Source organism: Triturus cristatus, chromosome 10 (assembly GCF_964204655.1).
Source record: "Triturus cristatus chromosome 10, aTriCri1.1, whole genome shotgun sequence".
NCBI lineage: Eukaryota > Metazoa > Chordata > Amphibia > Caudata > Salamandridae > Triturus > Triturus cristatus.
This window is the reverse complement of record NC_140593.1, coordinates 395,888,685-395,899,553: the sequence shown is the minus strand read 5'-3', so window position 1 is coordinate 395,899,553 and position 10,869 is coordinate 395,888,685. Positions and strand designations below refer to the sequence as shown.

The 10,869-nt window shown below is 42.7% G+C and overlaps 1 long non-coding RNA gene across 1 annotated transcript in view; it reads left to right on the top strand.

Moving 5' to 3' along the window:
• Positions 1–2,201: 2,201 nt before the first annotated feature.
• LOC146789504 (uncharacterized) overlaps positions 2,202–10,869 on the top strand; it is a 50,303-nt gene continuing 41,635 nt past the window's right edge. Inside the window, exon 1 of the long non-coding RNA XR_014970108.1 lies at positions 2,202–2,505. This is a non-coding gene — a long non-coding RNA (uncharacterized LOC146789504). The remainder of the gene's footprint in view (positions 2,506–10,869) is intronic.

Genomic DNA, 10,869 nt, shown 5'->3' with positions numbered 1-10,869 from the left:
TTACCTATTGCATCTTGTTGTTTGCCTCTTATAATGCTCCATATCCTTCGTATTAACTAAGGCAATTGGACTTTAAAAAAAAAAATCCCTTTATGTTCCCCTTCCCATGCACCCATCACCCACCCTCCTCCCTGGAGAACCTTGTCCCTCCCTTCCGCGGCTAACCTAGCCATTTTGGCCCTATCCAGGAGGGAGGTTTATGTGTTAGCACTTATTAGAGACAAAAAAGAAAAAAGGAATGGAGCACGGGAGAACGGGAGAGAGAAATTCTAGGGTTGAGGTTTAATTAGGAGACAGCCAATATTCTATTTAGACCGAAAGTCTCAAAGATCTGATTTGAAAAACATAATCTGCCTCCTAATCTTACGTTGTTATGTCTTAATTCAGTTTAAACTGCTCCAGTAACAAATCGGCCTCTTCATGGTCTCTCACTTTATACATTTTATTGTTTATCATCACTCACAGAGTGCCTGGAAATCTCAGCTAGGCCGTTCCTCCCAACTTCCTGAAATCATCCATTCTTTTTCCAAGCTCCCATTGTCTTTTCATGGTTGCTTGAAAAATGTCTGATCCAATACTGAAGAATAAACTCTCACTCGTCAAAGCCCCAGCTTTCAGAACTTTATTTAAGATTTTATCTTTTTATGAGTACGTGAGAAAGTTCACTATGATTCTATGAGGTTTTGTTTTATTTGCGTCCTTCCTAAATGGATACTGGTGTATACTTCGAATGTCCTGCATCAAGGACCTACCTTCAGGTACATTTAAAATTGTGCTGTTGTTACGTCCTTTAATATTTTCTAATGATTCCAATTTGTCTTTATTATCCTTCAATTTGAGCTTTAATTTGTTCAGCTCCTTCCTTTCCCTTGTGGTACTTTCTTGTAATTCTACCACTGTGGACTCTAATACCTGCGTTCTTTGGGAGGAGGATTTAAGCTTCTCTGCTAAGCCCTCAAAGACACCCTGGATCTCTTTCTGGTTTGCTTGAGATATAGAGAATCCATTTTTGACTTCCTCTGTGAGGGATTTCATTAACTGCTCCAAATAATTAACCTGTGAGTCAGGTGCAATAGGGTGATGAGGTGTTGGCTCTAATAGGGCTTTTCCTTTCATTTGAGATGCAAGACTGGATTCAGGTCCTATTCGGCTAGTACCATTGATGGTTCCTTGTTCTTTTCCACTATCAAACTTAATTCCCCTCATCTATCCTTGTTTATGTCATCATCAGCTAGGCATTGGTACCTGTTTGGACTGAATGGGATCTGTGGAGCCTCTCCTGCCCCTCCATTTTGATCTAACAAAGTTGCCACAACCCTGATTTCCTTGCACCCTGACCAATCCGCTGTTGTTATCGTCATGACTCTAAGACGACGGGGAGGGGGGAGGGGGGAGGGGACATGGTAACCACCAATAGGTGCGTTGTCTCCGAACCTCTTTCCTGCAACTTGAAATAAGATTTGAGAGAGGGGGGGGGGTCATTTTTGGAGCATTGGTTTTCAGGGGTGGGGCTGTCTCACTCGCTGTTTGAGTACGGATGACCCGGACGGACCTTGTACTTATAACCCTTCTCCCTCCTGGGGTGCTGTGGGGTTTGCCTTTTCCTTTTCAGGTAGAGCATTCAAGACCTATTGTAATTTCTTATGCTGGGTTAAAGCCATCCCCCAGCTTTTGATTTGTTTGTTTCAGTGTCCTTCAAAAATCCTTGCCTGCCAGTGGTCAGTCCTGCCTCGTTGTCCCTCCTTTCTCTCTTCCGTTCCTACCATGCAGCAGGGACTAAGTACTGTCTTATCACACTATATTTCTTTGTCTGTTCTCTGGGGGACTACTTTTTTCTTGGTTTCCTGCTCTGTTTCTGTTTGCCTGTGTATAGTTTTGGCACCATAGTTCATTACATTTAAATATAGTTTTCCCCCTCCCACCTCCTCTTAATCCCACAGTTGTATCGGGGGTATGTCTTGCGCCATGCCTCCCACTTCGTTTGTTCTATTTCTTTAACTTTTAGCAATTTTCCATGTCGAGCATCATTTGGGCTTTTTTTTGGTAGGATGTTTGATCTTGGGCTTTGTTTCAAGGAGGATTGGGCTTGTTTAATGTTTGTTTTACAGCCAATGTGCATCTTAGCTTTGCGCTTGTTGGGCTTTTTTTAAGGAGGATTGGGCTTGTTTAATGTTTGTTTTACAGCCAATGGGCATTTTAGCTTCGTGATCTTACAAGCGCTGGAAGTTAAGCGAATGAGCAGCTTTCTATGTCCATCTGGCACTTCCTGTTTCATGGCAGCTGTTCATGGTGGTATCGGATAGGCTCTGTGCTGTTTGCGTTTCCGGAGCTAGGAGGAAGGAGCTGTATGTCTATGGACTGCTGTTATTCCCCATGTTCGCTCTACTCCTGTCAGTGCTAGAGAAGAGGGGAAGGGAGGCTGTATGTGGCATCCTGCTGTCTCATTGCTACTGCACACATCTCCAGCAGAGAAGCATCCCACCCAAGCCTTCGCAGCACTCGCAGGTAAGCGCCCAGGTCTCAGCTGCGCTGCTCGCTTCTTTCCCTGCTCTGTACCTTGTCACAGCGCCAGAGCTCCTGGTCGGTCGACATCTTCACACTGAGAGGCTAGTACAGCTCTTCGTGTCTTCCCAGCCTGCCTGCAGTGGCTGATTCACATGGCTCCCACATTATGTATGTAGCTAATGCTGGTTTCAATGCTCTGATTTCTTTAATCCTGGGTCTCGCTACCACGCTTTGTTTGAAGGTTTACAGCTAGGGCGTGCATGCAGTTTCGTGTTTTCATGCGCCAACACTTAATTTCAACCATACTCTCTCAAGATGAATTTGGAACTGTGGAAGTAAGCAGGGCTCATCGGAGAGGGGTCTCTGATAGAGCAATGTTTAACCCTACCTGGCTGGCACCATAGCAATTTTCTAAAATACTTATTATTATTGAGTTTTTTGCAGTTATATATAGCGTGAACTCAACCCGAAAGTATCGCACGTGTCCTAACGCTTATTTAGTTAAAACAAAAAGTGCCTGTTCGCGTGTCCATTAACTAGGAAAGCCTAGCCGTGCCTCGCACACATATCTACGGCTGTGTCTGCAGAGCACTGGAAGGGGTGGGTGCCTGACACCAGCCGGTGTATATATACCCTGACAACCGGTTTATTACCTGCGCCTGGCTTCCGGTCCCACACAATGTCTGGATTCCGGTCCTAAGACTTGCCAGTTTCCCGGTGTGCGAGTTTTCTGTCTTCCGGTCCTATAAGTTGTCTGCATGAATTGTGACCTCCCCCCTCCTGACACAGCAGCCGAGACCCTGCTGACGGTGAGTGTGGACACATTATATCCAAAATATCAAAGATCATAAAACGCAGAGGGACCCGGTTTATTCCTAGCCCAGCCGCTTAAATAATTTATAACTTGGGTTATTTAATGTCTCCTGCTCCCCTGAAGTGCTGAACCCTCATGAAGGGGCCCTCGTGGTGAGGATGTAACACATGCGGTGCCAGCCCATCCTGTGGGAACAGTTGCACATTTTAGTTTTGCAGCAAGCAGTTTTTCTCATCTGCTGGGCATCTTTGTATCCCTTTTGTCTCCTCAGGTTTTATGAATTTCACTGCTTGGCATGTGTTAACACTGCCTCCACTGAAACAGACTTAAAAAATGCTGCAACAATGTTGTGGGCTTAATCTCTGTGGCTGTGTGTGTGCGTCAGAATTTCGAGTCCGATTTAGTGAACATAAGTCGGCTATTACCAACAAACGCCCTGGGGCCCCCTTGGTTTCACACTGGATAGAAAAGAAACATACCATTTCTGATCTTCCCTGGATTATCTTGGAACATGTCCACCCACCAAGGGATGGCAATGTTGATGCGGAACGATGCAAGAGGGAAGTATTTTGGATATATGTTCTCCAGACGCAGAAAAGTGGCTTGAATGAGCACCTTCCTTGGGAAAATGCTATCTTGTAGATCTCTCCAGCATGGTTTAGCACACTAGAAGGATTCGAGGCTGTAGTTCCAGTTATATTTTGGGATCCAGTGTAGTACTGGCCATTATTGGCATCACTCGTTATTACCTTCTTATGTTGTACATTTTAATGAGGTTATATTTTATCTTATACTCTGCTGCCATCACACGCGGTATACTTTACTGATTTTTCATCTTCAATATGGCGACCCCCTTTCGGGTTTATTTGGATTAACGCACTCAGGTTGCGCTTGCCCTTTTTTTATTTTCTTGTCCCATTTGCGGATCTACTATATACCCTTTGTCCTCTCTCTATTTCTGTGCGGTACACGTTCTGCTCACATGGTATTCCTTATAAGGAAGACGCCAGACGTATTTTCGCTCATCGTCGGGAGATGGATGCCGCTGATTTTTGAGTTCGAAAATTACTACTTTGCGGTAAGTGGATCTTCGACCCCAGCATTTATCGTAATTACTTTTACTTCAGTTACAACTATTACAGCTAGTCTCTTTACCTAATAGTTGTAACTTTGTGCCCTTGTAGAAATAATATTGAACTCCATTGAGACGTTTGGATGATCCATACGTTCGGACTTAGTACTCGGAACCACTCGGACGTTACTTCTATACTGTGCCACTTGTAAGTAAATATGGGGTTATCAGTCTGATTTTCGATCTAAACTGCACTATACCTATTATAATACGTTTTAACCATGTTCTTTCAGGCAGCTTTGGCAGCGAGCTATTTGATAAGCATAATCCGAATTCTGCGGGTTTTAACATTCCAATATAGGCGCATTCACTGCCTTAACCTCCCGGCCTAGATACTGACCCTACTACTATGTTATTTAAGATTGGTAAGTGGTGGTCTGGACTGTAAAAAAATGTTTGTATTACAATTTTGTTTGTGAGACTAACGGATTATTTAAGCTCTTTGGATTAGACGTTTAGCGTCTCAACTGACATTAGTCATTCACCACGCTTTATTTCCATTTTGTGGGGCACCCTTCTGGTAAAATCAGAGTTTTCACCAACTTATATGATGTATCTTTGGTATTGGACTAGCGCCCTACGTGAGGTTGTCTGTTTTTTCCTACCGAGTTAATTATCACAGGAGAAACAGCATTCATATACTCACTTCCTTACGCGTTTTCAATTTTCTACGACTCATACTTTAATGCTGGGAGCCCCGTTTCCTAGTGTGTGTAAAATGTCATTCATTGTGTCTTATAGTCCAGTTGTGTTTACCATCATTTTTATTGTTAATCATTAATTCTTGATTTTCTTCATAGTTTTTTAAACATACCCTCAGAAGCCATCTCAGGCCTGGTGCCTTCATTGAAAGATTAACTTTCCAAGTATGTGTATATTAATCTTACTTGTCTATTGAGGTGATTGATACCCCCTTATTTTCTTTTAGTTTTTCTATTTTTATCCTTCTTATTTCACGACTTGGTGATGATTTTTTTATTTCTCTTATCTTCAGTGTTATTGGTTCACTAGCCAATATCTTTTCTACTCTATCTAGTTCCAGCCTTATACTACTAAATTTATGGTTTTTTTGCCCACAGACCAACGATTGTCAATATTGAATTTATGCAAGTGCCCTCACCACATGACGTTGGAAATGAAGTTCTGTCTAGTACTTGTCGCCTTCTGAAGGACCTATCTTATACGCCCTGAGGAAGGAGCCTATATAGGTTATATAGGACCTCCGAAACGCGCGTTTGCGCTTGTCTTTTGTGGTATTTTATGTTTCATTGTTTCAAATTTTTTCTGTCAATTTTGTTTCCACTGTTTTTAGTTTTTTGCACTGTATTAGGTTTAAATGTTATTCATTAACGTCATTATGTTGTGGGCTGTTGATGATATGTTTCATGCTTGTTTCATTATTGTGATGTAATATGTATTATATGTAATTTATTACACAATTGAAAATGGACATTTATATGTCTTTAAAAAAAAATGAAGTGATATATTTTTATATCGTTGCTTGTGGGCTTTGCCTTATTATATGGACATAGTGCCCAATATTAAAATATATAGGTGTAGGAAGTCTTATTGTGTCTTATAGTTCTATTCCCTGATTTCTTCCTCACACTTTTAAAATATTCAGGGTCCCTCTGCTGTAGTTTATTGTGCGTCAGTGTCTCCATGTGTGTCTTTGTATTTTCTTTATTTTGCTGATGCTGGTCTCGAGCATTTGATTTTGGGGTATGGATACTAATAGTGTGAGCTCTGTGTGTGTGTTTTTGCTGTATATGTGTAATTATGTGAAAGCTCTAGACATGTGCTGTGTGTTGAGTGTGTGTAAGGTGTGATTATATGTGTGTGAGTGCATACTGCGTGTTACGTGGTTATGTTTCTGTGCATGAGGTGTCTGTGTGTATACTGTGTGGTATGTAGTTGAGTGCGCATCATCTGTTGTACAAGTAGCTTTTTTGTGAGAGTTAAACTGAATGATTTGCCAAAAAGCAAACCATGTGAAATATGATGGGGTTTTTTAACAGCACAATGAAATTGATCAAAAAAATCCTCCTGCATCCACTCTGTAGGCAAACTGGACAAGTATTTGTAATGTAATAGGACTTGCATTTATGATAGTTTGAGCTATTGGCATTTTAAATTACAATGCCTTTTATTTATGTGCTGTTTTTAAAACAGATAAATAAAAGGCATAGTCATTTATAATGCCAATAGCTTAAACTCTCGCAAATGCGAGACCTATTGCATTGCAAATGCTGCTTTCTTTGGCTCTTTACATTTTGTTTTAATTGCTGAAACTTCCACCTTCTCCTCTGAAGCGGTTATCGCTTTTACCAGGTTGAAGACCCCACTTCCAAAGCCTACCGCACTTCTCAATATATACCTATTCAACTTCTGGGTCTCTTGACCCTTCCCTCTCATTAGCCAAACTCCAGCCATATCTCTACTTGCAGGAGGTTCGGCCTGGGGGTGTCCTTTCTTTTTTTCCAGGTGACTTGTTGTTACTCTAGCTCTTTCACACCTAAGCAGCTCTTCGCCTCTGCAGCCACTGTCCTTCCGCCACACAGACAGGCTCCCAGTGTTCTCCAGGGCCTCTACGTTCCCACTGCCGGTGTTTCAACTTCTCCAGGCAAGCCTAGGGGTGATTTCACACACTCTTTTTAGCTCCTGGGCTGCCCGTTTCCAAAACCTGCTTTCAGCACAGTTCTCTAGCGGGATGGAAGCCCAGAGGCTCCCAACGGCCACGCCCCACCTGCCTCTACTGAGCTCCTGCACAGACGAGCGTCGCAAACAGAAGAGACCCGGGTAAGAAGAAACTTCCTGATTTGCTCCTTTAACCATCCCCTGCTTCCTGGTTCTGCACCCTTGTTCTCTCCCTTCCTTCCGACATCAATTTTCGCCATTCTCACCATCTCACGCATCGTCCTCTGACCGCATCCTCCCTTACTCCTGGCAGGCTCGCGGGCAGCTGACAGCTGTCCACCATGTTCACCTCCGTCCTTCACATCAATGTCTCATCTGGCTGTTTTCATCATCTTTCTTCTGTAAACCTCCAGAAATTTCATGTCATCATACTATTTGCTCTGTCCATCTTCCAGTTCAATGTCTGCTCTTTTTCTTTTCACTCCTTTTTCACTTGTGCAAGTTTGTAACCCTTAAAGATTACAAGCAGGCATAATCCACAAAGAGCAATCATCACTAAGGGTTTCAAAATGCTTCCAACAATTCCACTGCCTAAGTTTCCAAACTATCTGCCTATAGCAGAAAATCAATTCCCTATTTCTTCCCAAGCACCTGTTGCTTGTAACTCTTTCAAATATTTCTTTAAGTCAATAATATTCTTTATGTATTTCTTCAAGACTTTACTTCCGTCTGGAATGTAATGCAACATCTGGCAAAATGCGCCGTCTTTTGTGAGAAGGACATCTAATGCAAGTCTGTTCTTATAGCAACCATTTCAGCCATAGCTAAAAATCCTCCAGCAGTACAAGTAGCTAACTTATCCACTACAGTAGAGAGCTTTCTAATCTTGTGCTTTGAGTATCACTCCTACAGATGGTATCAAAGCACTGAAGATGTCTCCTACAATTTCACTAGCACCACTTTATGTCCTCTCAAGTTGTTCCCCTGTTGGATCATCAAGTTGTCTCACATGATAAATCTTTGGAAAAACTATCCCCATGTAAATTCTTCATACCATCGCTTGAGTAACCGGTACAATGCATTTTTCCCACAAATGTAATAAACTACAGGAAAGACAGGATAAGATCCATCTAATTAATCCTCAACTTCCTTAAACTTCGAAAGTATGACCCCATTCATTATACCCTACGAAAATTGTGTTTGTTTTGGATTTCCTAATGAACATACATACTTTTCCTTTGTGTTACCAATCTAAAGCTAATGCTGTTAAATTCACCACTAGCCTGTGCTCACTCTCACCTTTGGCCATTGGGGTACTTTTGAATGTTTTGTTGCTTAGCCAATATCTCTTTATCTGTCTTCCACGGAATCTATTCATTTTTACACCACTGTTAAAGAACAAGTTAAGTTATGTCTATGTGCATAAGCAGTAACTAATGTCATGGTGGGTTCAAAGAAATGTCCCACTATCTAAGTGTTTACAGCATCAGGCTGTCAATTCAAGTGCTTCAACAAAAGAACTTCTGAAAAAAACAAGTCATGATTCGAGTAATAATATTGAAGATGACCTTTTCCATAGAAGAAGCTCAGCAATCAGCTACAGGTAATGCCATATGTCAAGGAGAGATGCTAAAATGTAATCCATTCAGCAACTAATGCAGGCAATTGCATGCAAACATAGCAATCCCTAGCATCCGTTGTGTAAACATATTCATAAAGCAATTTTGAATAAACATTCAATGAATAATCTCCTAAAGATGCATCTACATGTAAGTCTTTCTAATCAATTACAGGTAAACTATTGTCAGTAGAAAGTGGTGTTTGAGGGGGACATGTAGACCCAAGTCCCTTTACCTGTGAAGGATGGGGTATACTCAAAATTACAAGTAAAGTAATTAATACTAATGTCACAACGAAAAATACTCCTACACATAAGGGTTAACATCTATTAGCGTTTGGGTTATGCTCCATACATTCTCTGATGACAGACTGTTTAACTATGAGATTGCATCACAGTTGTTTAGGCACTTTCCTACAACCCACCCCCCCAAAAGATAGAGTATGAGACTAACCTTTCCCAAGAGAGTCTTCATTGTCTAAGTGGAAGTACCTGGAAAGGTCATTTACGTTGGCATAGTCAGTCCCAGGTCAGTGTTGTAGGGAGATGGACCATCTCAAAAGTTTTGAGTTTTCACCTTTCATCTGCATAAGCCAGATTGAGTCTCAAACAGGTATGGTCTCAGCTTCTTCAGGGACCAAACCACAGCAAAGGCTTTCCTCTCAATGACACTCCAACACTGTTCCCTGCAGGAGTAACCTCCTGCTTATAAAAGTAACAGGCTGGTCATGGCCATCCTCGTTGGTGTGGGATAGGACTGCTCCTATCCCTTGCCCAGAGGCATCAGTCTGCACAATTAACTGTCTAGAGTAATCTGGAGCTTTGAGAATGGGTGCTGAGCACATTGCCTCTTTCAGGGTGTCAAAAGCCTTTATAACTAACTGTCCAGTTTAACTTTTTAGGCATTTTCTTGGAGGTGAGTTCTGTGAGGGGTGCTGCAGTGGAACCATACCCCCTCACAAACCTCCTCTAATACCCAGTCAATCCAAGGAATGCCCTGACTTGAGTTTAAGTAGTTGGAGCTTCCCAATCCAGAATGGTCTGGATTTTGGGTTGTAAGGGTTGAACTTGGCTTCCACCTACCAGGTGGCCAAGTATACAACTGTGCCTTGCCATATCTGGCCTTCGGATGCCTTGATAGCGAGGGCTGCAGTCTTCAGGGCCTGCACAACATTCTCACGGTGGTTCAGGTGATCCTGCCAGGTGGAACTATAGACAGCAATATCATCAAGATACGCTGCACTAAAAGCTTCCAGCCCAGCAGTGGAGAATGCCCTCTATTATTTTGCTCCTGGAGACATGCCAATCTGCCAGTACCTAGATGTCAAATCAAACATGCTGAGAAATGTGGCTGCTCCCAATCTGTCTATCAACTCATCAGCTCTGGGTATAGGGTGATCATAGATAGAGGGTTGAGACCTCTGTAGTCCACACAAAACCTCATTGCTGGTTTCCCACTTTTGGAGTAAGGCTTGGGGACTAAAACCACTGGGCTAGCCCAGGGGCTGTCAGAGGACTCAATAACCCCTAACTCCAATATCTTGCTGACTTCAGCTTTGAGGCTCTCTTTAACATGGTCAGGCTGTCAATAGATCTTGTTTTTGACAGGCAAGCAGTCTCCAGTGTCCACATCATGGGTACATCAGTGTGTCTGTCCAGGGGTTAAGGAGAAGAGCACAGCATACTGCTCCAGTTCTTGCCTGCAGTCAGCTTGCTGTTGGGCTGAGGGGGTGTCCGAGTAGACCACTCCATCTACTGACCCATCTTTGTGGCTGCTGGAAAGTAGGTCAGGGAGAAGTTCACTCTCTGCTTCCTGTTCCTCATCAGTGATCATCAGCTTAGTCACTTCATCCCTGTCCTGGAACAGTTTAAGGTGATTAACATGGATAATCCTGTTGGGGCTCCTGCTAGTGCCAAGGTAACCAAATTGGTGACCACACATTTCCTTTCAAGGATAGGGAGAGGACCACTCCATTTGTCCTGGAGGGCCCTAAGTATCTCAGACTCTAACACCCATACCTTGTGCCCTGGTTGGAACTCCACCATGGCTGGCTTTTGGTCATACCAGAATTTTTGAAGCTCTTGGCTGGCCAGAAGGTTTATGCTTATTTTAACTAGTGTCAGTCAGACCCTGTCGGTGACGATGAGCTTGACCAGATTCCC